We start from the raw sequence: 24,059 nt of genomic DNA, 5'->3' as shown, positions 1-24,059 counted from the left end.
ATTATGGACCGATATGGACCAATTCTGGCACGGTTGTTAAAGATCATATACTAACACCATGTTCCAAATTACAACCGGATTCGATGAAATTTGCTTCTCTTGGAGACTTCGCAAGCCAAATCTGGGGTTCGGTTTATTGGGGGCTATATATAATTATGAACCGATGTGGACCAATTTTTGCATGGTTGTTAGAGACTATATGCCAATATCAGTACCAAATTTCAGGCGGATCGGATGAAATTTGCTTCTCTTTGAGGCTCCGCAACCCAAATCTGGGGATCGGTTTATATGGGCTCCATATATAATTATGGACCGATGTGGACCAATTTTTGCACGGTTGTTAGAGACCATATACCAATACCATGTACCAAATTTCAGCCGGATCGGATGCAATGTGCTCCTCTTTGAGGCTTCGCAAGCCAAATCTGGAGATCGGTTTATATGGGGTCTATATATAATTATGGACCGATGTGGACCAATTTTTGCACGGTTGTTAGAGACCATATACCAATACCATGTACCAAATTTCAGCCGGATCGGATGCAATTTGCTCCTCTTTGAGGCTTCGCAAGCCAAATCTGGAGATCGGTTTATATGGGGTCTATACATAATTATGGACCGATGTGGATCAATTTTTGAATAGTTGTTAGAGACTATATACCAACATCATGTACCAAATTTCAGCCGGATCGGATGAAATTTGCTTCTCTTTGAGGCTCCGCAAGCCAAATCTGGGGATCGGTTTATATGGGGGCTATATATAATTATGGACCGATGTGAACCAATTTTTGCATGGTTGTTAGAGACCATATACCAACACCATGTACCAAATTTCAGCCGGATCGGATGAAATTTGCTTCTCTTTTAGGCTCCGCAAGCCAAATCTGGGGATCGGTTTATATGGGGGCTATATATAATTATGGAACGATGTGGACCAATTTTTGCATGGTTGTTAGAGACCACATACCAACACCATATACCAAATTTCAGCCGGATCGGATGAAATATGCTTCTTTTAGAGGCTCCACAAGCCAAATCTGAGGGTCCCTTTATATGGGGGCTATACGTAAAAGTGGAAAGATATGTCCCATTTTCAATACGATCCGACCTACATCGATAACAACTACTTGTGCCAAGTTTCAAGTCGATAGCTTGTTTCGTTCGGAAGTTAGCGTGATTTCAACAGACGGACGGACGGACGGACGGACGGACATGCTTAGATCGACTCAGAATTTCACCACGACCCAGAATATATATACTTTATGGGGTCTTAGAGCAATATTTCGATGCGTTACAAACGGAATGACAAAGTTAATATACCCCCATCCTATGATGGAGGGTATAAAAAGTATATTGATCTAATATGAAAGATCATGCAACATATTTTTTAGGAGACGCAATTAACACAATATTAAGGAAAATGATGAAATTCTTATTAACATGAAGTACATATTTTCCGCTTGAATTTTTTCATTAAATCCTAATATTAATCTTTGAAATTTGCGTCCCTTCCTTACAATTGTATGTCTTTGATGTAAACAAAAAATCTTAACAAATAACAAAAAAACATTTTGGAATTAAAGAATTCATAGTCAAATAAACTCAGAATCCTGTGATTCAATATGAAAAATCTTTGGTATAAATCTGTTTTTTTTTTTTATGAAAACAATTATGAACTTATGAAAAAACTTATGAAAAATCCAATTTGGATTTTTAAGCTGAGATTTATTTATATGTGACTAGCTTCGATAATATATCGATAAATGAGATGTGTTATTTTAATATTGTAAAGCCTAGATTTAAATATACCAAAATTCTCACTAAAACTCCGAAAATGTATACATATTCTAAATGGTATAAATTAAAGCAAATTAGTCTATATTTTACAATGACAATATAATATGTCAATAGTTTTGATATTTTAATGCCTCAAAAATTATTCTACAAATTCCTCAAAAACCATTGCCTATCGTTTCGATGAAATTCCAAAACTATTGTGCAATAATATTGCATTGGTTAAATAATTTAGTTTTTCCAAATATTCCCTCCCACCCACTACACAATGCCAAAAAGACTTGTTTTCCCAACATATACAGTGCGTAAATCTGTTAATTATTATAATATAGTTATTCAGTATTTTGAATGTTTAGAAACCCTCATACATAATTGTATAACAAAAATTTATTCATTGATATGTCATGTCGAAAAGTGGTTTACCACGCTACCGCCATATAATACTTTACAATTTGCTTTTATAAATTTCATTAAGAACTTTAGTGAAATGTACATTTCCACATGCATGGATTTCAACATGCGAATAGAAAAGTTTTTTTTTTGTTTGTATGAAAGTATTCATGTGATCGATGATAGCGTTGCCAAAAATTAATGCATACTTTTAGGTGCGGTTAAGAAATTAATTATATGGGTAGATGAGAAACCAGTATATCTGGGAAAATGGCCTATATATTCAACTAATTACCACCATATATGTTTGGTACGTAAATTTTGAATGAACCCATTTCCATGGTTACAATTTGTTTATATATGATATGTGCAAAATAGGGAATGTAATCGGAAATGAGTAAAGTAGACGATGAAAGTTTTTGAAAATTTGCCAAAGGTCGACTTTTCAATATTTCTACTATTGAAAAAGCCAACTATTCGTGTTTCAAAGTTTTAAAAATATGGACAAATTGACTTTTCGACTTTGGAAAAATTTTAAACCAATTAAAATTTTAGCAATGTGTACCAAATATAGTCAAAATCGGCTCAGATTTAAACAAAGTCCCAATATATATGTTCTTCCGATTTGGTCAAATATGGCCAAAATACCTAGAGTTTCCTTGTAAAATCGACACTGCTAAATCGCAACTCGTAAAAATGATTAACATTTACTTATACTCTAATTCGTATGTGTCGACCAATAAATCATATGTGCAGGTTTACCAAATATTTAAATCTTTAAATATTTAGATTTAAATATTTCCATTTTTTACTAATATTGTGCTTTTTCCATATCATTAACCGATTTAAATCTTGAGTCTAGAGATTTTGTAAAAGTCTAAAAAATGTTGTCAAAATCGGTTCATATTTAAATATTTGTGTATGGGAATTTAAATTTTTATATAGCTCCCAACATATTTGAAGGACGTTAAGTTTGTATCAAAAAGTTTGGTATAAATATCCCAGCAAAAAAAGCGTCGCCAAAAAAGTAGTGAAAATGTTCTTTTTGGATCCGGAAGTGGTGCAAAATTGGCGCAGAAGCGATGAATTTAAAATGGGCTTGTCATAGGACGGATGTCCATCATTTTACCAGCCGTTGCACTGGATTTGCATCGAATTCAGTGTTTTGGATGTGAATTAAGAAATTTGGTGATATTTTGGCAAAAAAAAAAATAATTTTTTAATTTTTTTTTTATTAGTTTTAATGCATTCTTACGCTTGTTTCGCAATGGATTTGGAATTTTTTATAGAAACATTTAAATAATTTTTAGCATTTTATTAATTCTTAATTTATTTTTAACCCATTTGAAACAAAAAATTTAAAATTTTCCATTAAAAATATGAAAAAAACCCGAGTTATAAAACTTTGAATTAAAAGAACTTCCTGTGCATCAAAAATAAAGAACTTCTTTGGGAGAACATTTTTGTAAGTTCTTTTACAGTTGTGACTTTAGAAGAAGGGTATAATATAGTCGGCCCCGCACGACTCTAGACTTTACTTTTGATTTTAAAAAAATATATACAAGGACACTCGTTAGTTTGAAAAGAATCTCATTTCCCTAAGAAAATTTTAAAACCTTTTTTAACTTCTATTGCAATTTAAATTTTCTATAGAAATAAAATTTTGACAAAATTGTCTATAGAAATGAAATTTTGACAAAATTTGGTATAGAAATTACTTTTTACAAAATTTCCTAAAGAAATAAAATGTTGACAAAATTTTCCATAGAAATAAAATTTTGACAAAAATGTCTATAGAAATAATATTTTGACAAAATTTTCTATAGAAATAATATTTTAACAAAATTTTCTATAGAAATAAAATTTTGACAGAATTGTGTATAGAAATAAAATTTTCTCAAAAATTTCTATAGGAATTATATTTTGACAAAATTTCCGAAAGAAATAAAATGTTGACAAAATATTCTATAGAAATTAAATTTTGACAATATTGTCTATAGAAATAATATTTTGACAAAATTTTCTATAGAAATAATATTTTGACAAAATTTTCTATAGAAATAATATTTTAACAAAATTTTCTATAGAAATAAAATTTTGACAGAATTGTGTATAGAAATAAAATTTTCACAAAATTTTCTATAGAAATAAAATGTTGACAAAATTTTCCATAGAAATAAAATTTTGACAAAATTGTCTATAGAAATTAAATTTTGACAAAATTGTCTATAGAAATAAAGTTTTGACAAACTTTTCTATAGAAATTATATTTTGACAAAATTTCCTAAAGAAATAAAATGTTGAAATTAAATTTTGACAAAATTGTCTATAGAAATACAATTTTGACAAAATTGTCTATAGAAATAAAATTTTGACAAAATTTTCTAGAGAAATATAAAATTTTGACAAAATTTTTTTTTTTACAATAAAATTTTGGTATATTATTTTTAGCTCGAGTGAAAATTGTGATTTTTCTGTGATTGGGGATCGGTTTATCTGGGGGCTATGTAACTATACATCGATACGGACCAATTTTGTCATGCACGCAAAGAAAAAAAAACTTTTGGAAAACGTGTACCGAAAACGTTTTTCTTTTCTTAGAGTTTTTTGAATTGCTTCGAAAATTTTAAACTTTTATCACCAAAAAAATTCGTTTGTTACAAAATTTTTATTTTTTCAATAAAAAAAGTTATTTTTGAAACAACAACACAGTCCATTTCGTTTATATCAAACACTATTCTTTTCTGACTTTAGGTCTTTAATAAGACACATTTTACAGTTCGAAATTTAATATACTACAATGTAATGTTGAAAAATTTTTCGGAATCTTCCGAACATATCTGGAATATATGTAAAAAAAAAAAAACTTTGGTCGAAGCAGGGATCGAACCCACGACCCTTGGCATGCAAGTTAGACGTAGCAACCACTGCTCCACGGTGCCAAACTAAATGTTTGTTTCTGTTAAATAAACTTTGTTTATTCGGTTCTTGGGCGCCGCAAGCTATGCTATATAAATATAACTTATATGGATATTTATCTATTGATGACCATAACAGGTACATAGCTCAGTGGATAGTGTATTGGCTTACAAATTGCATGGTCCGCGGTTCGATTCTCCGTCCAGGCGAAAGGTAAAAAAATTTTAAAAATTTATAAAATCGTATAATTTCTTCTACATTGTTTGTGTTACAGAAAAAGGTGCTAAGAACTAAAAAACTTCGTGGAGGTGAGAAAGATGTGAGGGAAAATGCAATTAGCCAGAAAAAAAATTTTTTTAGTTAGTCTTTATGAAATTGGTTTTACATCCTGGAAAAGAATAAACGTTTATTACAAAAAGTATATACTTTTCTTCCAAATACACTTCGTTTCAACGAAAAGCAAATGAGAAACGAACTATGTTTGTCTAAAATTTCGTTTGGGAGGAAAGAATTATTTTTTGCATGTAGAGATATAATTCGATGTGTTACAAACGGAATGAGAAAGTTAATATACACCCCCCATCCTATGGTGGAGGGTATAAAAAAATCTTTGGTGACAAATCATTACCATATTAAAAACTTTGTAGCCCATTCTTACTATTTTTGAAAAGTGTATAAAATATTTCTTCCGCTTTAATTAGCATTGAATTTATTTATACGGACATTAAAATTTATTCCCACGTTTTGTTCATAAATTTTGTGAGACATAAGGTAAATTCCATTCTCAAAAAAAACCTAACAAATCTGAAATATTTTATAATAAAATAAACATAAATAAATTTCAGCTTCAATTTAACAACGCAGTTTTTTACTTTGTGAATAAATAAGGGAATCGACAAAAATCTAATGCCTAAATATGGGGTAATGTGAGTTTTTTAGTTATATTAGAGATAGAAAAAAATTTCCCATCTAAAGCATTTCTGTGAAAAACAATTGATGTTCTCCTTTGTGAATAAATAAACTAAATAATACTGCCTAGATATGGGGTAAAATGATTGTTTTAGTTATATTGCATATTCTTAGGCAGAGGAAAAATTTCCCCTCTAAAGCATTTCTGTGACAAAACAAAATCTTATGTTTCGCTGCAAAAATCGCAAATCGGTCTTGAGGATTTTTCGATAATACACACCTTCATTTTAAATAATACAACATTCGCAAGGATATTTTCATAAGTGGCTATGTTTAAACCAAAATTCATAGCATATATATGGGCGAAATTTTTTTGTCGGAGGTATTATATACTTGTAAGAGTATCACAAAAGTTAATGAGATTGATTTGCCTTACGATTAATATGAATATGAGTCACATTTCAAAAGCATGAATTATTTAGGGATAAGGGAAAACGAACTATAAATTTCTATTTATTGCAAAATGTGTGACACATAAATAATTTTTTTCTACAAAGAGCCCATGTGAGCCATCGTGGTGCAATGGTTAGCATGCCCGCCTTGCATACACAAGGTCGGGGGTTCGATTCCTGCTACGACCGAACACCAAAAAGTTTTTCAGCGGTGGATTATCCCACCTCAGTAATGCTGGTGACATTTCTGAAGGTTTAAAAGCTTCTCTAAGTGGTTTCACTGGAATGTCATTGAGCTTAACATAGAATCGGGCAGCACTCAGTGATAAGAGAGAAGTTCACCAATGTGGTATCACAATGGACTGAATAGTCTAAGTTAGCCTGATACATCGGGCTGCCACATAACCTAACCTACATAGAACCCATATATACCCTAAAGTTTTGAAAAATATGGCTTATTCGAAGAAAAATTTTAATTTCGAAATCAGTTCATCGCATGGCATTAGGTATTTTCACTCAAAAATTTAAAGCATACCTAGAGGCGAAATATGTTTTCTGAAGTATTACATACTTTTAACAAAATCTCATAAATTAGTGAGATTGATTTGCCTTATGAAAAATTTGCATATGACCATATTTTAGAAATATGAACTAAAAACTAAAACTTTCTATACGTTATAAATAAGGCGCTCACCATGCGTAGCAGAATAAAATATATATGAAATATACACGGAAACAAATATCACCAAAATATTTTCAATTAAAAAATTAATTAATGTTGAAAACAGAATAAATTAAAAATTATTTCATATAATTTACTTTTTAAAACTTTGTTTTAATAAACAATAAATGCAATTAAAAAAGTGATTCAATAAAAATATTAATAATCCCAATTAATATTTAATAAAAGTATATACGACCGTAAATTCGGCCAGGCCGAATCTTATCTTACCCTCAACCATGAATTGCGTTATAACTTCTACTAAAGACGGGCATCCAAAATTGAATTACATATTTGGGTTGCGGCCGATGGCAAGGCATCTTAAAACTTCTTAACATCAACTTCTAAATTGTAAGTTAGTCCATGCGGAAATATAGAGTAGACAAAAATTTTTTCTGTGTACGATTTACTCCCACAATATATTTAATTTTAAAACCAGTTTATTGCATGGTATTAAATGTCCAAGAAAGTAGAATTGCCATTTTCGAATTTCGAAAATTTGAAAGTTGTGCTGGATTGTGCTAGTTTTGTGCCGATTTGTGCTGCAATTTGTTTTTTTAAATTTTATCAAATAGCCGAGATATTTCGAAAAAACTTTTTTCAACAAAATTTTTGCCAGAATCGCCATTTTCGAAATTCGACATTTTGACAGTTGTGCTGAGTTGTGCTAGCCGAGTACATTATTGTGCCGTTTAAATAAAAATTCTATCTCTTATAGTTTTCGAGAAATTCTAAAATTTCGGAAAATTTTCAGAATCGCCATTTTCGAATTTCGAAATTTTTAATATTGTATTAAACCGTTATCGACTTGTGCTAAGTTGTGCCGTTGAGATCACCTTTCTATCTCAAGCCGTTTCCGAGACACAGCCAAATTAAATTTTTAAAAAAGTTCAAAAATATGTGTTTGAAAAACGCCAAAATTTAAATTTTCGAATTTCAAAAAACTGAATGTTGTGCCAATTTGTGCTAGTTCAGTACTCATTTGTGCCGTTCGAATCAACTTTCTATCTCAAACCGTTTTGGAGATATTCGCAAAAACTTTTTTTTAAAAAATGCCAATTTATGATTGAAAATAGTCAAAATTTAAAATTTTCGAATTTCAAAAAACTGAACGTTGTGCCAATTTGTGCTAGGTTAGTACTCATTTGTGCCGTTTGAATCAACTTTCTATCTCAAACCGTTTTGGAGATATTCGCAAAAACTTTTTTTAAAAAATGCTAATTTATGATTGAAAATAGTCAAAATTTAAAATTTTCGAATTTCAAAAAACTGAACGTTGTGCCAATTTGTGCTAGGTTAGTACTCATTTGTGCCGTTTGAATCAACTTTCTATCTCAAACCGTTTTGGAGATATTCGCAAAAACTTTTTTTAAAAAATGCCAATTTATGATTGAAAATAGTCAAAATTTAAAATTTTCGAATTTCAAAAAACTGAACGTTGTGCCAATTTGTGCTAGGTTAGTACTCATTTGTGCCGTTTGAATCAACTTTCTATCTCAAACCGTTTTGGAGATATTCGCAAAAACTTTTTTTAAAAAATGCTAATTTATGATTGAAAATAGTCAAAATTTAAAATTTTCGAATTTCAAAAAACTGAACGTTGTGCCAATTTGTGCTAGGTTAGTACTCATTTGTGCCGTTTGAATCAACTTTCTATCTCAAACCGTTTTGGAGATATTCGCAAAAACTTTTTTTAAAAAAAGTTTTTTTAAAAAAAGTTTTTGCGAATATCTCCAAAACGGTTTGAGATAGAAAGTTGATTCAAACGGCACAAATGAGTACTAACCTAGCACAAATTGGCACAACGTTCAGTTTTTTGAAATTCGAAAATTTTAAATTTTGACTATTTTCAATCATAAATTGGCATTTTTTAAAAAAAGTTTTTGCGAATATCTCCAAAACGGTTTGAGATAGAAAGTTGATTCAAACGGCACAAATGAGTACTAACCTAGCACAAATTGGCACAACGTTCAGTTTTTTGAAATTCGAAAATTTTAAATTTTGACTATTTTCAATCATAAATTGGCATTTTTTAAAAAAAGTTTTTGCGAATATCTCCAAAACGGTTTGAGATAGAAAGTTGATTCAAACGGCACAAATGAGTACTAACCTAGCACAAATTGGCACAACGTTCAGTTTTTTGAAATTCGAAAATTTTAAATTTTGACTATTTTCAATCATAAATTGGCATTTTTTAAAAAAAGTTTTAGCGAATATCTCCAAAACGGTTTGAGATAGAAAGTTGATTCAAACGGCACAAATGAGTACTAACCTAGCACAAATTGGCACAACGTTCAGTTTTTTGAAATTCGAAAATTTTAAATTTTGACTATTTTCAATCATAAATTGGCATTTTTTAAAAAAAGTTTTTGCGAATATCTCCAAAACGGTTTGAGATAGAAAGTTGATTCAAGCGGCACAAATGAGTACTAACCTAGCACAAATTGGCACAACGTTCAGTTTTTTGAAATTCGAAAATTTTAAATTTTGACTATTTTCAATCATAAATTAGCATTTTTTAAAAAAAGTTTTTGCGAATATCTCCAAAACGGTTTGAGATAGAAAGTTGATTCAAACGGCACAAATGAGTACTAACCTAGCACAAATTGGCACAACGTTCAGTTTTTTGAAATTCGAAAATTTTAAATTTTGACTATTTTCAATCATAAATTGGCATTTTTTAAAAAAAAGTTTTTGCGAATATCTCCAAAACGGTTTGAGATAGAAAGTTGATTCGAACGGCACAAATGAGTACTGAACTAGCACAAATTGGCACAACATTCAGTTTTTTGAAATTCGAAAATTTAAATTTTGGCGTTTTTCAAACACATATTTTTGAACTTTTTTAAAAATTTAATTTGGCTGTTTCTCGGAAACGGCTTGAGATAGAAAGGTGATCTCAACGGCACAACTTAGCACAAGTCGATAACGGTTTAATACAATATTAAAAATTTCGAAATTCGAAAATGGCGATTCTGGAAATTTTTCGAAATTTTAGAATTTCTCGAAAACTATAAGAGATAGAATTTTTATTTAAACGGCACAATAATGTACTCGGCTAGCACAACTCAGCACAACTGTCAAAATGTCGAATTTCGAAAATGGCGATTCTGGCAAAAATTTTGTTGAAAAGAGTTTTTTCGAAATATCTCGGCTATTTGATAAAATTTAAAAAAACAAATTGCAGCACAAATCGGCACAAACCTAGCACAATCCAGCACAACTTTCAAATTTTCGAAATTCGAAAATGGCAATTCTACTTTCTTGGACATTGGTATTAAGTATTTACATTCCAAGTTTTCTCTAGAAAGCGTAAATAGCACTTCTACTACATGGAGAAGCTATAATTCAATATAGCATACTTTTAGGCTGAATATAAAACAATATTCTCTTGAAATTATCTGCAATTTTCTTAAGGAATCTTCAATATTACATATTAAATTTTCCCATATGAATTTACTGCCACGATTCACTATCTGACCAAATAGAATTACACAGGAATTTTCCAAGTCATTGAAAAAATCATATGATGTTAACCAAACATTTGATAACAAATCTAATACAAATATCATGGTCCATAAACTCTTCTGCCATATCTATTATATGGTCATTACAATCAAACTTCAATATTCATATACCCATACAATTAATTACAAAAACACAATAATAGCGTAACATTTATGGTCCGTCTCAAATTTGTAGACTTTTTGTCTAGATGCCTTAAACCACATAATCTCATTAATATCGTATGTTTGTACAGGTGCTTTGTTTCAAAACAAATGAAACATAAATTATTATAATCCATTGCGAAATGTTGGCAAAGGCACATCAGATATATGGCCACAATAAGGATTCCAAGGTAAATGGATGTGACAAAAATTATATATCGTATTTTTGTGTTATTTGTTTTGGGGTATTTTTTTTTTGTGCTATTTGGAAAGTAAAAAAGCAAAACGTTCAAAGAACTTAAAGACAATTCACAAGGTTATTTATGAATGTAACGCAAAAAACCAAGTGGAATAGAATGACTAACATTTTGTTTTTTTTTTAGAAAATATTTTTTAGAGTTTCATATTTGTTTGGGATTTGTACATTTATTCAAAATATTTCTCTTTATTAAAAAAAAACAAATTCTTTGAAAATTTAATTTTCAATTTCCAAAACACAATAAATCTTAATTATGTCTTACTTGAATAATTAAAATGTGCAGCATACGTGTAGGCGAAAAAAAAACATTTTCAAATATATTGCATACACTTAGGGAAACATTTGCTAAATAGGAATGGGAATATGGAAAGAATATATCATTTTTGTTGAAATGTTAAAAATAGAAAATTGAACAGGACAAGTGGAGAATCAAGTAAAATTGAAAATTTGAATTTATTTGACAAAAGTTATGTTGCGCTCCAACAAAATTGTCATTCCATGAACATCGTTATTGGACAACTACGTAGGTTCTTTGATAATTAAGACCTACATTTTAAATACATAAATAGCTTCTAAATAATAAAGCCAGTTAAGAAAATGATTGAAAAACATAATTGAAATATGTATGTCATTCGATTCTATGAAAAAGAAAATTTGCAACATGTTTTTATAAATCATAAAAACATAATTTTCCAAAAAACATATTTTTGGAAAATAACTTTAGAATAAGCCGGCATGTATACAAATAAATTAAAAACCACAAATAAATTAAAATCCACAATCGAATTACTTGGGTTGCGGAATCACTTTCCGATGGCAAGGTATCTTAAAACTTCCTAACACCGTCTTCTAAATTGCAAGGTAGTTCACATGTTATGTGAAACATATTAAACTAAAAAAGGCCGATTAAATACGTAAATAATTAAGTTTGACAAAATTTTGACAAAATTTTCTATAGATATAAAATTTTGATAAAAGTTTCTATAGAAATAAAATTTTGACAACATTTTCTATAGAAGTAAAATTTGGACAAAATTATCTATAGAAATAAAATTTTAACAACATTTTCTCTAGAAATAAAATATTTGCCAAAATTTTATATAGAAATAAAATATTTGTCAACATTTTCTATAGAAATGAAATTTTGACAAAATTTTCTATAGAAATAACATTTTGACAAAATTTTCAATAGAATTCAAATTTTGACAACATTCTCTATAGAATTAAAATTTTGACAACATTTTCTATAGAAATAAAATTTTGCCAAAATTTTCTATAGAAATAAAATTTGACAAAAATTTCTATAGAAATAAAATTTTGCCAAAATTTTCCATAAAAATAAAATTTTAACAAAATTTTCTATTTTGGTAGATTATTTTTGGCTCGAGGTGCAACCATCATTATGAACCGATATGGACCAATTTTTATGTGATTGGGGATCGGCTATATATAACTATAGACCTATTTGGACCAATTTTGGCATGATTATTAGAGACCATATACCACATACCAAATTTCCCCCGGATCGGATGAATTTTGCACCTCCAAGAGGCTCCGGCGGACAAATCTGGGGATCGGTTTATATGGGGGCTATATATAACTATGGGCCGATATGGACCAATTTTTGTATGGTTCTTAGAGAACATATACTAATACCATGTACCCAATTTCAGCCGGATCGGATGAAATTTGCTGCTCTTAGAGGATCCTCAAACCAAATCTAGGGATCGGTTTATGTGGGGGCTATATATGATTATAGACCGTTGTGAACCAATTCTTGCATGTTTGTTAGTGACCATATACTAACACCACGTTCCAAATTTCAACCGGATCGGATGAATTTTGCTCCTCCAAGAGGCTCCGGAGGACAAATCTGGGGATCGGTTTATATGGGGGCTATATATAATTATGGACCGATATGGACCAATTTTTGCGTGGTCATTAGAGAACATATACCAACACCATGTACCAAATTTCAGACGGATCGGATGAAATTTGGTTCTCTTAGAGGCTCCGCAAGCCACATCGGGGGATCGGTTTATATGGGGGCTATATTTAATTATGGACCGATATGGACCAATTTTTGCATGGTTGTTAGAGACCATATACTATCACCATCTACCAAATTTCAGCCGGATCGGATGAAATTTACTTCTCTTAGAGGAATCGCAAGCCAAATTTGGTGGTCCGTTTATATGGGGGCTATACGTAAAAGTGGACCGATATGGCCCATTTACAATACCATCCGATCTACATCAATAACAACTACTTGTGCCAAGTTTCAAGTTGATAGCTTGTTTCGTTCGGAAGTTAGCGTGATTTCAACAGACGGACGGACGAACGGACGGAAGTGCTCAGATCGACTCAGAATTTCACCACGACCCAGAATATATATACTTTATGGGGTCTTAGAGCAATATTTCGATGTGTTATAAACGGAATGACAAAGTTAATATACCCCCATCCTATGGTGGAGGGTATAATAAAAAGAAATATCTTTGAAGTTTTAGTTCTTACAGAATTTTCAATAAAAATGTTTGCGCTAAAAATTAAAAAAATAATTTTGCTTAAAGACTTCTCCTAAAATGTGTTCTTTTAAGGTTGTGCCTTGAGAAGAACTGCCAAATTTTTTTGCGCTGGGATAATATATAAAAAAATTCTAATACATTTCTTTATTAAAAATCTAACATTTTTAAATTTAAAGAGAGAGAGGTCTTCTAGCAACATTTTTTCTTTTAAATTTTATTGCAAATAAATTTTATTGAAAATTCTACACTGAAAAAAACAGTGAACCCACCAGGAAGAGAAATTTTGGTTAATTTTAGAAAATTTCGATTATTTTTAGAAAAATTTAACTAAACAGTATTACAAACGTTGACATCACGCCGACATAAAAAAAAAATAAGTAAATATTTTTCGACAAATTCAAGAAAGTTTATTAGACGTAATTAACTTTTTTCACTTGCTAAAGAAAATGTTGTTGTTTGAAGGAAAAAATTGGAGTTCAAAATTGCAAGAATGTCTTTATGTGACATACGAAGTTCAAGATAGACGCATTATTGGTAAAATTTACAAATTTTAAGAAATTCTGAACTATTTTGTGGGAGACACGAATTTAGTTAATCTTTATGCTTTATTTGTGTATAATTTTTTCCTCTGTTTTAGTTAATTTAACTAATGTATGCAAAAAAATAATAAAGTCATGGAATCTTTCTTAAAAAGCAATAATTCCATGAACTAACAGAGAGAGTTAAATCGGCTTTAGTGACGGTGGTACGAAGTTTTTTTACCTTGCCATCGGCAAGTGTTGCCGCAACCCAATTAATTCGATTGTGGATGACAGTCTGTAGTAGAAGATTCTACGCAATCCATGGTCGAGGGTACGTAAGATTCGGCCTGACCGAACTTACGGTCGTATATACTTGTTTCCTCTGTTTTTGGTTAATTTAACTAATGTACGCAAAAAAATAATAAAGTCATGGAATCTTTCTTAAAAATCAATAATTCCATGAACTAACAGAGAGAGTTAAATCGGCTTTAGTGAAATATAGGGTTCACTTTTTTTTGAGTGTATAAGAACTAAATCTTTAAAGCTATTTTTATTAAAAATCTAACATTTCAAAATTTCTGGAGTACAGAAATATTTTTGGAGCAAAACTCCCAATTAAATTTTTGCTATAATGAATATGCCATCAAAACCAATTCCATTTTTTGAACAAAAGCCTTACAAAATGGAGCGTTGAAGCCAATTTATTTAATAAATATTATTTCATAAATATTTTGTTAATAAATATTATTGCGATTTCGTTAAAATTACACTTCACTTTAATAATTTTGATTTACTTTAGCGTAAAACTTTAGATTTACTTTAGCATACAAAGAAAAAAATATGACTAAAATTTTTCCAATTAAAGTCTTAATGAAGTTTTAAAAAATATTCAATTAAAAATTTAATTGATTCAACAAAGTTTTTAATTGAAATAAAAATCAATCACAACAATTAATAGCATCAATTTTTTTTTATTAGGCTTTCAATAATTTTTTTAATTGATACTATCATTTCTGTGATTGTAGACATTTCAATTTAAAAAATTAATTGGATCAATTAATTTCGTTATTGAATCAGGAAAAAAAAATTTTTGTGTAAATAAAGCATACAATTTTACTAAATTCGTATTTCGCACAAAGTAATTAAGAATTTCCTAGAATTGGTAAATTTTACCAAGCATGTGACTGAATTTTTTATGGCTCTAAAATTCGAAATTCCCTTGTTTTTTTCTTCAAAATAAGAAATTTTCTTTCTAGAGAAAGGAATGCATTAATTGACTTTCAGTTAATTTTTTAATTGATACTATCATTTCTGTGATTGAAGACATTTCAATTTAAAAAATTAATTGGATCAATTAATTTCGTTATTGAATCAGGAAAAAATTTTTTTTTGTGTAAATAAAGCATACAATTTTACTAAATTCGTATTTGGCACAAAATAATTAAGAATTTCCTAGAATTGGTAAATTTTACCAAGCATGTGACTGAATTTTTTATGGCTCTAAAATTCGAAATTCCCTTGTTTTTTTCTTCAAAATAAGAAATTTTCTTTCTAGAGAAAGGAATGCATTAATTGACTTTCAGTTAATTTTTTGAGAAGACATTTCAATTTAAAAAATTAATTGGATCAATTAATTTCGTTATTGAATCAGAAAACTTTTTTTTGTGTAAATAAAGCATACAATTTTACTAAATTCGTATTTGGCACAAAATAATTAAGAATTTCCTAGAATTGGTAAATTTTACCAAGCATGTGACTGAATTTTGTATGGCTCTAAAATTCGATTTTTTTTTTTGTTTTCTTCAAAATAAGAAATTTTCTTTCTAGAGAAAGGAATGCATTATGTCTAGTATTTTTTTAATTGGAAACTATTTACATATTTCTATCATATCGGCATTTGTAGTTTAGTAAAGCTTTTCTGTAGTTAATCAACATCCTCTTTCTATGAGGGATCACTTTTTTGAGTGTATAATAATCAATTTTCCCCCTTTTAATATGTAATTTTTTTTCTTTAATTTTTATTATTATTATTATTTTTTTTCTCAATAAATTAGCTATATTTACTGGACTGCACACTCATTACTATACACATACACTCATACACATATTTTCCTTATTTTCTCTCTAACAGGTGATTGCTGCGTGTGTGGTGGTCAATAACAGACAAAGCAATAATGAACTAAAAACTGTTGCCTACTTTGGGGAGCACTTGTTAAATACAATCACATATATAATTTAAAATGGAAAATTAAATAAATTTTAATTCATAGCGTAATTTTTGTCATGGGAATATTTCTTCAACAAAAGGCAAAATTAATTCGACATTTTTCTGCAAACATTGGTATACAATTTTTTTATCTATTACTTTTAGATAAAATATAGTGACACAAATGACAACAGCAATAACATGAAAATGAACAACATGTTGTTGTCTGGTATACCAATATTGTTGGCTATATACATATATAGACTTTTTCTATATGTGTATATGGTGTAAATATTGTATATATATACACAGCAAGTGGGAGGATTTATATTTTTGTTGTCGTTTAAATTTAATTTATTTTTTTTAGAAATATTTCAAAATAATATTGTTTTGGATTTGTGTTTTATTTTTTTTTTCCTTACTTTGTAGACATTTGAGATTCCTTTTTGCCACAATATTAGCGCCTTTTGCTTAGAGAATGTGAAGAGAGTTAAATTACTCTGTTTTTTTGTGAATTGTGTATAGAATGGGAAAACTTTTTTTCTAACACATTGAGCGTCGAGACATTTGCATTCACAGAACGAAGAGCCCACGATGTTTATAGTTGATGATTTTTTTTTCTTCTATTTTTGCCTTAAAGCACTATTTTAAAGATTTTCTCAAAAGAATTTTTTTTCTTGTTTAGCTTTAACACTTAATATACACACCGACACGCACGAATTACCCGAATAACATTTCAAATTTTACTGACAGACTTTGAAGAGATTTTATTTTATAAGCAAATAACCAATCAGCATTTCTCGGCTGTATTTATGTGAAGGTGAGAAATTATTTTTCCAGCTAAAAATTTACCACGATTATTTTTCTTAATTTAAAAAACCAATTTCTTCAAGATTTAAGATATTTTCTTTTTTTTCTATAGAATTTTGATAATTTTTGTAGCACTTTTATATTTTTGTTTGGCGGGGCAAAACCACCAGAGATTCAACAATTTTCTTTTCTCCCTTCTTTTTTTTTTTGGTATTTTCAAGCTGCTAGGTTGGCTGGCAGAAGTTGCTTGTATGTGTATGTATTACTTTGTTTTATGGGTAGGTTATTGGTTGTGCTTGGGCAATTGAACACTTTTACCATGCTTTAATCATCATTATCATTATTGGGAAATTTATCTTCATTACCATCATCTTATCATTATGAGCACATCACTTTTCTTATCCTTTTGTGCCCTGTGTGAGGCCTTAGCAATATCTTGGCTATGGGTTCCTCTCTCTCCCACAATCGCGTACACACACACACACTGGTACACTCGCCAACACAGCACACAAATTTTTCTTTATAGCTGGCGTGAAAATCAACACAAAACCGTTTAGTGCCGTTTTTCGATTGGATTTTTTCAAATTCAAAAATAAATGCGTCCGAACTCGTTGTACCCTTGCGACGTTATGCGCTCAGTGATGATTTTCAAGCGACCATGGACCATGGATGCTAGATGGCTGGTTTACTTGGTAGATAGATTTCTCGGTCGGTCGTTAGGTCGGATGGTTGACTGCAAGCCTGCCTGCCTGCCTGTTAGTTACATAGGATACGTTCACTGATTGTTGTGTGGGAGAGTTGGTTTCCTTTGAATGCTGCCGATGCTGCTACTACGGTCACTGTCACTGTCGTTTGGGGGGCTTCGGCGATGCTGCTTTTGTTGACTACGACATTGCCAGTGCTGCTGCTGGCTTTTCTATATCCAATGTCGAGGAGAGATACATACTGAGAAGATGTTGGCTGCCTGGCTGGCTTGAGGTGCATATACAAAATTTCAATTACACCAACAAAAACAATCTCATATCCCACCACTCCCCCCGCCACCAACACCAGATCCATAACTATACACACAACAAGCAATATGTATATACACATACACAAACACATACCTCACACAACACATAATAATAAACACAGTTAGAGTTTTCCCTCCATCTTGCCTTGACGTTAACGTTGCTGTTGGCATCGCTGGAGCAGCGAAATTTTGAAAATTCCTGTATCCTGAACCTGATGTTGTGCAGAACGCACAATCCGTCCAGAGGCTGTAAAGCTCATAAATTTATATTGTTGTTGTTTTCATAACCATTGTGTCGTCGTAGTTGTACTTTCGTTACAGCTGTTTCGGTAACTCTAGATAAGAAAGCTTTATTGCCTCAAGCATCGCACACACATTTATACATATGTATAGTCTCTCTTTCTCCCACTTTATATCTCACTTGTATTTAAATGCTCTCTGGCTCTCTCTCTCTCTCTCTCTCTGTCTCTTCCCATGCTGCAAAGAAAGCTTACAACTCCCACAAGTGTGTAAGATTTGTTGATATGCTTTGTTTACATTTTCATTACTTTCGAATTACTTTATTTTCATTCTTATATTTTGTTACTCACAGAAATTAAGTTAGTCCTTTGCAGATATTATGAGCTCTGAGTACTGAGAGGAAAATTGAGTGCATGAGTGTTTTCTAAAAAGAGCAAACAAATACACTCCAACATAGTAGGAATGGTTGAAAGAAACATACTCAAGAGTTATTATAAACTTGATATACATTAAATTAAAAGTTATACCCAATAGAAATACATACGATTATCAACGAACCGGTTATGCACACTGGAACAATTGGATTTTTTATTTTGTGGGAAAAACAAAATTATTTTTAAGATTAGTTATTCAAGAAACAATTTACAGGGAACATATACGGAAAAAAAATTAACCAAAAATATTTCCATTTATAAAGTTAATTGAAACTAAAAATTTAATCAATTAAAAACTTAACAAAATAAAAAATAACGTCAGTTAAGAATATATAATTAAATATAATTAATTATCTCAATTAAAACAAGTATATACGGCCGTAAGTTCGGTCAGGCCGAAGCTTATGTACCCTCCATCATGGATTGCGTAGAAACTTCATCCAAACACTGCCATCCACAATCGAATTACATAAGTTGCGGTAACGCTTGCCGATGTCAAGGTATCTTAAAACCTCCTAACACCATCTTCTAAATTGTATGTAAGTCCATACGTGGTATATATTAAATCAAAAAAGATCGATCCAATACGTATATAATTCAGTTTGACAAAGTAGACATAAAATTTTGACAAAATTTTCTACAGAAATAAAATTTTAACAAAATTTTCTATAGAAATAAAATTTTCGCAAAATTTTCTATAGAAATAAAAATTTTGACAAAATATTCTATAGAAAGAAAATTTTGACAAAAATTTCTACAGAAATAAAATTTTAACAAAATTTTCTATAGAAATAAACTTTTGACAAAATTTTCTATAGAAATAAAATCTTGGTAGGTTATTTGTGGCTCGAGTGGCAACCATGATTATAAACTGAATAAAATTTGAACAAAATTTTCTATAGAAATAAAATTTGGACAACATTTTCTATAGAAATAAAATTTTGAAAATGATGAAAATTTTATTATGAACCGAATAAAATTTTAACAAAATTTTCTCTAGAAATAAATTTTTGACAAAAATTTTCTATAGAAATAAAATTTTGACAAAATTTTCTATAGAAATAAAATTTTGGTAGATTATTTTTGGCTCTAGTGGCAACCATGATTATGAACCGATATGGACCAATTTTTGTGTGATTGGACCAATTTTGGAATGGTTGTTAGCGACCATATACTAACACCACGTTCCTAATTTGAACCGGATCGGATGAATTTTGCTCCTCCAAGAGGCTCCGGAGGTCAAATCTGGAGAACGTTTTATATGGGGGCTATATATAATTATGGACCGATATGGACCAATTCTGGCACGGTTGTTAAAGATCATATACTAACACCATGTTCCAAATTATAACCGGCATGGACGAAATTTGCTTCTCTTGGAGACTTCGCAAGCCAAATCTGGAGATCGGTTTATATGGGGTCTATATATAATTATGGACCGATGTGGACCAATTTTTGCATGGTTGTTAGAGACCATATACCAACATCATGTACCAAACTTCAGCCGGATGGGATGAAATTTACCTCCCTTTTAGGCTCCGCAAGCCAAATCTGGGGATCGGTTTATATGGGGGCTATATATAATTATGAACCGATGTTGACCAATTTTTGCATAATTGTTAGAGACCATATACCAACACCATGTACCAAATTTCAGCCAAATCTGGGATCGGTTTCACAAGCCAAATCTGGGATCGGTTTATATGGGGGCTATATATAATTAAGGACCGATATGGACCAATTTTGCATGGTTGCTAGAGACCATATACCAACATCATGTACCAAATTTCAGCCGGATCGGATGAATTTTTCTTCTCTTTGAGGCTCCGCAAGCCAAATCTGGGGATCGGTTTATATGGGGGCCATATATAATTATAAACCGATGTGGACCAATTTTTGCATGGTTATTAGAGACCATATACCAACACCATGTACCAAATTTCAGCCGGATCGGATGAAATTTGCTTCTCTTTTAGGCTCCGCAAGCCAAATCTGGGGATCGGTTTATATGGGGGCTATATATAATTATGGACCGATGTGAACCAATTTTTGCATGGTTATTAGAGACCATATACCAACACCATGTGCCAAATTTCAGCCGGATCGGATGAAATATGCTTCTGTTAGAGGCTCCACAAGCCAAATCTAAGGGTCCCTTTATATGGGGGCTATACGTAAAAGTGGACCGATATGGCCCATTTTCAATACCATCCGACCTACATCGATAACAACTACTTGTGCCAAGTTTCAAGTCGAAAGCTTGTTTCGTTCGGAAGTTAGCGTGATTTCAACAGACGGACGGACGGACATGCTTAGATCGACTCAGAATTTCACCACGACCCAGAATATATATACTTTATGGGGTCTTAGAGCAATATTTCGATGTGTTACAAACGGAATGACAAAGTTAATATACCCCCATCCTATGATGGAGGGTATATTAAAAAAATCCAATCAAAACTATAAACGAAAATGTTGATCGAAAATAAAAGTCTGTTGTTAAAGAATGGAAAAATTGAACTTATTTTTATTGCAAAGAAATTATTTGTTTGTAAGTAAATTTTATTATTTTTTACGAAATTCTCCAATGAAATTTTCCCTATTCCACGTCCCCAACAATTTTATGAATTAATCGTGGGTATAAAGTTCAATGACCGTACACATAAGTTCAATGTAAACAAAAGCCGAAAAATATTTTTGTAGGATTCCAATAAATAATAGGTTAGGTTAGGTTAAAGTGGCAGCCCGATTAAGTTTCAGGCTCACTTAGACTATTCAGTCCATTGTGATACCACATTAACTAAAAGTACTTATTACATATGGGCACTTCTAGTTTTTAACGAACCTTCTCGATTATTTCCTTCTGTTGAACCAACCAGATTGTTCCAAAAACATTAGCAGACTGCTTAAGTTAACGTTTTCCAAGTTCGCCAGTAAAGCCCCTAAAATTCGCTTACGTCTTACACAAAAAGCAGGACACTCACACAAGAGGTGTTTAATTGATTCCTTTTCCCCCGCATCATGGCAGCTCATACAGTAATAATTACACTTCGCGCCAATAGTTCTTCCAAAATCGCCCATCAGACAGCCACCCGCAGATATCAGGAGTGATATCTGACGTCTCGAGAACATTAGCATATCTAGTGTGCGGTTTAAGTTTAAATGGGGCCATATTTGCTTGGTGTCGTTACAACACTTGCAATTCTCCCATCGTACATTTGCCATCATAACAGCCTTCTCACGCAGAGCTTGCAGGTAGCCAGAGGTATACCAACAGATTCTAGTTCGCCTGGAATATTTAAGGTAGTTCCTAGCCTTGCTAACTCATCCGCTTCGCAGTTCCCCGGTATGTTCCTATGGCCGGACACCCATATTAGGTGAATATTGTACTGCTCAACCATCTAGTTGAGAGATTTGCGGCAGTCGATAGCCGTTTTCGATATTAATGCCAAAATTTTTTGGAAAATTACTTCTCAGCCAATTCGCCTCCGCTCTTATTGCTAATATTTCAGCCTGAAAAACACTACAGTGATTAGGTAATCTTTTCGATATTCGAAGTTCCAGATCTTTAGAAAATACTCCGAAACCCACTTGCCCATCCAATTTGGAGGCATCAATGTAGAAATATATATAACGTTTATTCCCCGGGGTCTGTGTGGACCACGCCTCACTGTTGGGAATTAGAGTTTAAAACTTTTTGGCACATCTGGCATTATTTGAGGACCGAACTGTGTCCGTACCTTTTTTCCGACCACAGCGATAGCTCGCGCAACCGCACCGCCGTTGTTGCAGCTGACTGTTTGTCCAAAATGTCTAAAGCCAATAGATGCGGCATCGTCTGCACCGTGGTGCAATGGATAGCATGCCCGCCTTGCCTACACAAGGTCGTGGGCTCGATTCCTGCTACGACCGAACACCAAAAAGTTTTTCAGCGGTGGATTATCCCACCTCAGTAATGCTGATGATATTTCTGAGGGTTTCAAAGCTTCTCTAAGTGGTTTCACTGGAATGTGGAACGCCGTTCGGACTCGGCTATAAAAAGGAGGTCAATTGTCATTGAGCTTAACATGGAATCGGGCATCACTCAGTGATAAGAGAGAAGTTCACCACTGTGGTATCACAATGGACTGAATAGTCTACGTGAGCCTGATACATCGGGCTAACCTAACCTAACCTAACCTACATCGTCTGCATATGCCACCACTTTTATGCTTTCTTTTTCTAGGGAAACCAGGAGGTTGTTTATAGCAACATTCCAAAGAAGAGATGATAGAACTCCTCCTTGGGGAGTGTCTCTGTTCACATAACATTGTATGTTTGCTTGTCCTAGTGTGCGCCACACTGTGGAACGGGGTATTATAAGTTAGTGCATATGTTTGCAACGCCCAAAAGGAGACAAGATAGATACATAGTGTCTTTGGCAATAATGCTCACGGTCGACACTTGAGTCGATCTCGCCATGTCCGACTGTCCGTCCGTCTGTCTGTGAACACATTTTTGTGATCAAAGTCTTGGTCGCAGTTTTAGTCCAAGGATTTACACTCATATAACCACAGAGACAAAATTTTAATTTTAATATATTCAAAAATTTTGCATAGGAAATAGAATTAGCAATTTAACTATAAGTGTTAATTTTGGTTGGCATTGATTCAGATTTAAATATAGCTCCCATATATATCCATCGCCTGATTTACACTCATATGACCACAAAGAAAAAATTTTAATACCAATTTACGTGAAAATTTGCACAGGGAGTATAATTAACATTCTTATTATGTATGCCAAGTTTTGTTGAAATCAGTTCAGATTTAGATATAGCTCCCATATATATGTTTTTCCACCGGAGGTGATAATTCCTCTAATTGACTTGATTGTATCAGGTTAATAATGGTTAATATCAGCTCATATTTAGCCAAGGTCTTCGTATATATGTCCCTCTAATTAGGGAAGATATGTCCACTGCAAAAAATAAGCTTGTAAAAATTGCAAACATTTTCCTTTACCTCTAATACATATCTATCGACCGATAAATCGTAAAGATACTTTTGCATAAAAATGACTTTAGATTTCAATATTTCCATAGTTGTTTACTAACATATCCCAGTAAAAAAAGCGTCGCCAAAAAACAGTGCAAATGTTCTTTTTGGATCCGGAAGTGGTGCAAAATTGACGCAGAAGCGATGAATTTAACAT

The 24,059-nt window shown here is 31.6% G+C and overlaps 1 protein-coding gene across 1 annotated transcript in view; it reads right to left on the bottom strand.

The window, feature by feature from the left end:
• The window catches only part of LOC142224204 (neuronal acetylcholine receptor subunit alpha-7-like), a 1,091,332-nt gene extending 1,073,543 nt beyond the window's left edge, over positions 1 to 17,789 (bottom strand). Inside the window, exon 1 of the mRNA XM_075293985.1 lies at positions 16,790 to 17,789. The gene's annotated coding sequence lies outside the window, so the exon portion shown is untranslated. The remainder of the gene's footprint in view (positions 1 to 16,789) is intronic.
• Between the last annotated feature and the right edge of the window lie 6,270 nt (positions 17,790 to 24,059).

The sequence above is a fragment of the Haematobia irritans genome, chromosome 2 (assembly GCF_050003625.1).
Source record: "Haematobia irritans isolate KBUSLIRL chromosome 2, ASM5000362v1, whole genome shotgun sequence".
In the NCBI taxonomy this organism is placed as follows: Eukaryota; Metazoa; Arthropoda; class Insecta; order Diptera; family Muscidae; genus Haematobia; species Haematobia irritans.
This window is presented reverse-complemented; position numbering and strand designations above follow the sequence as displayed.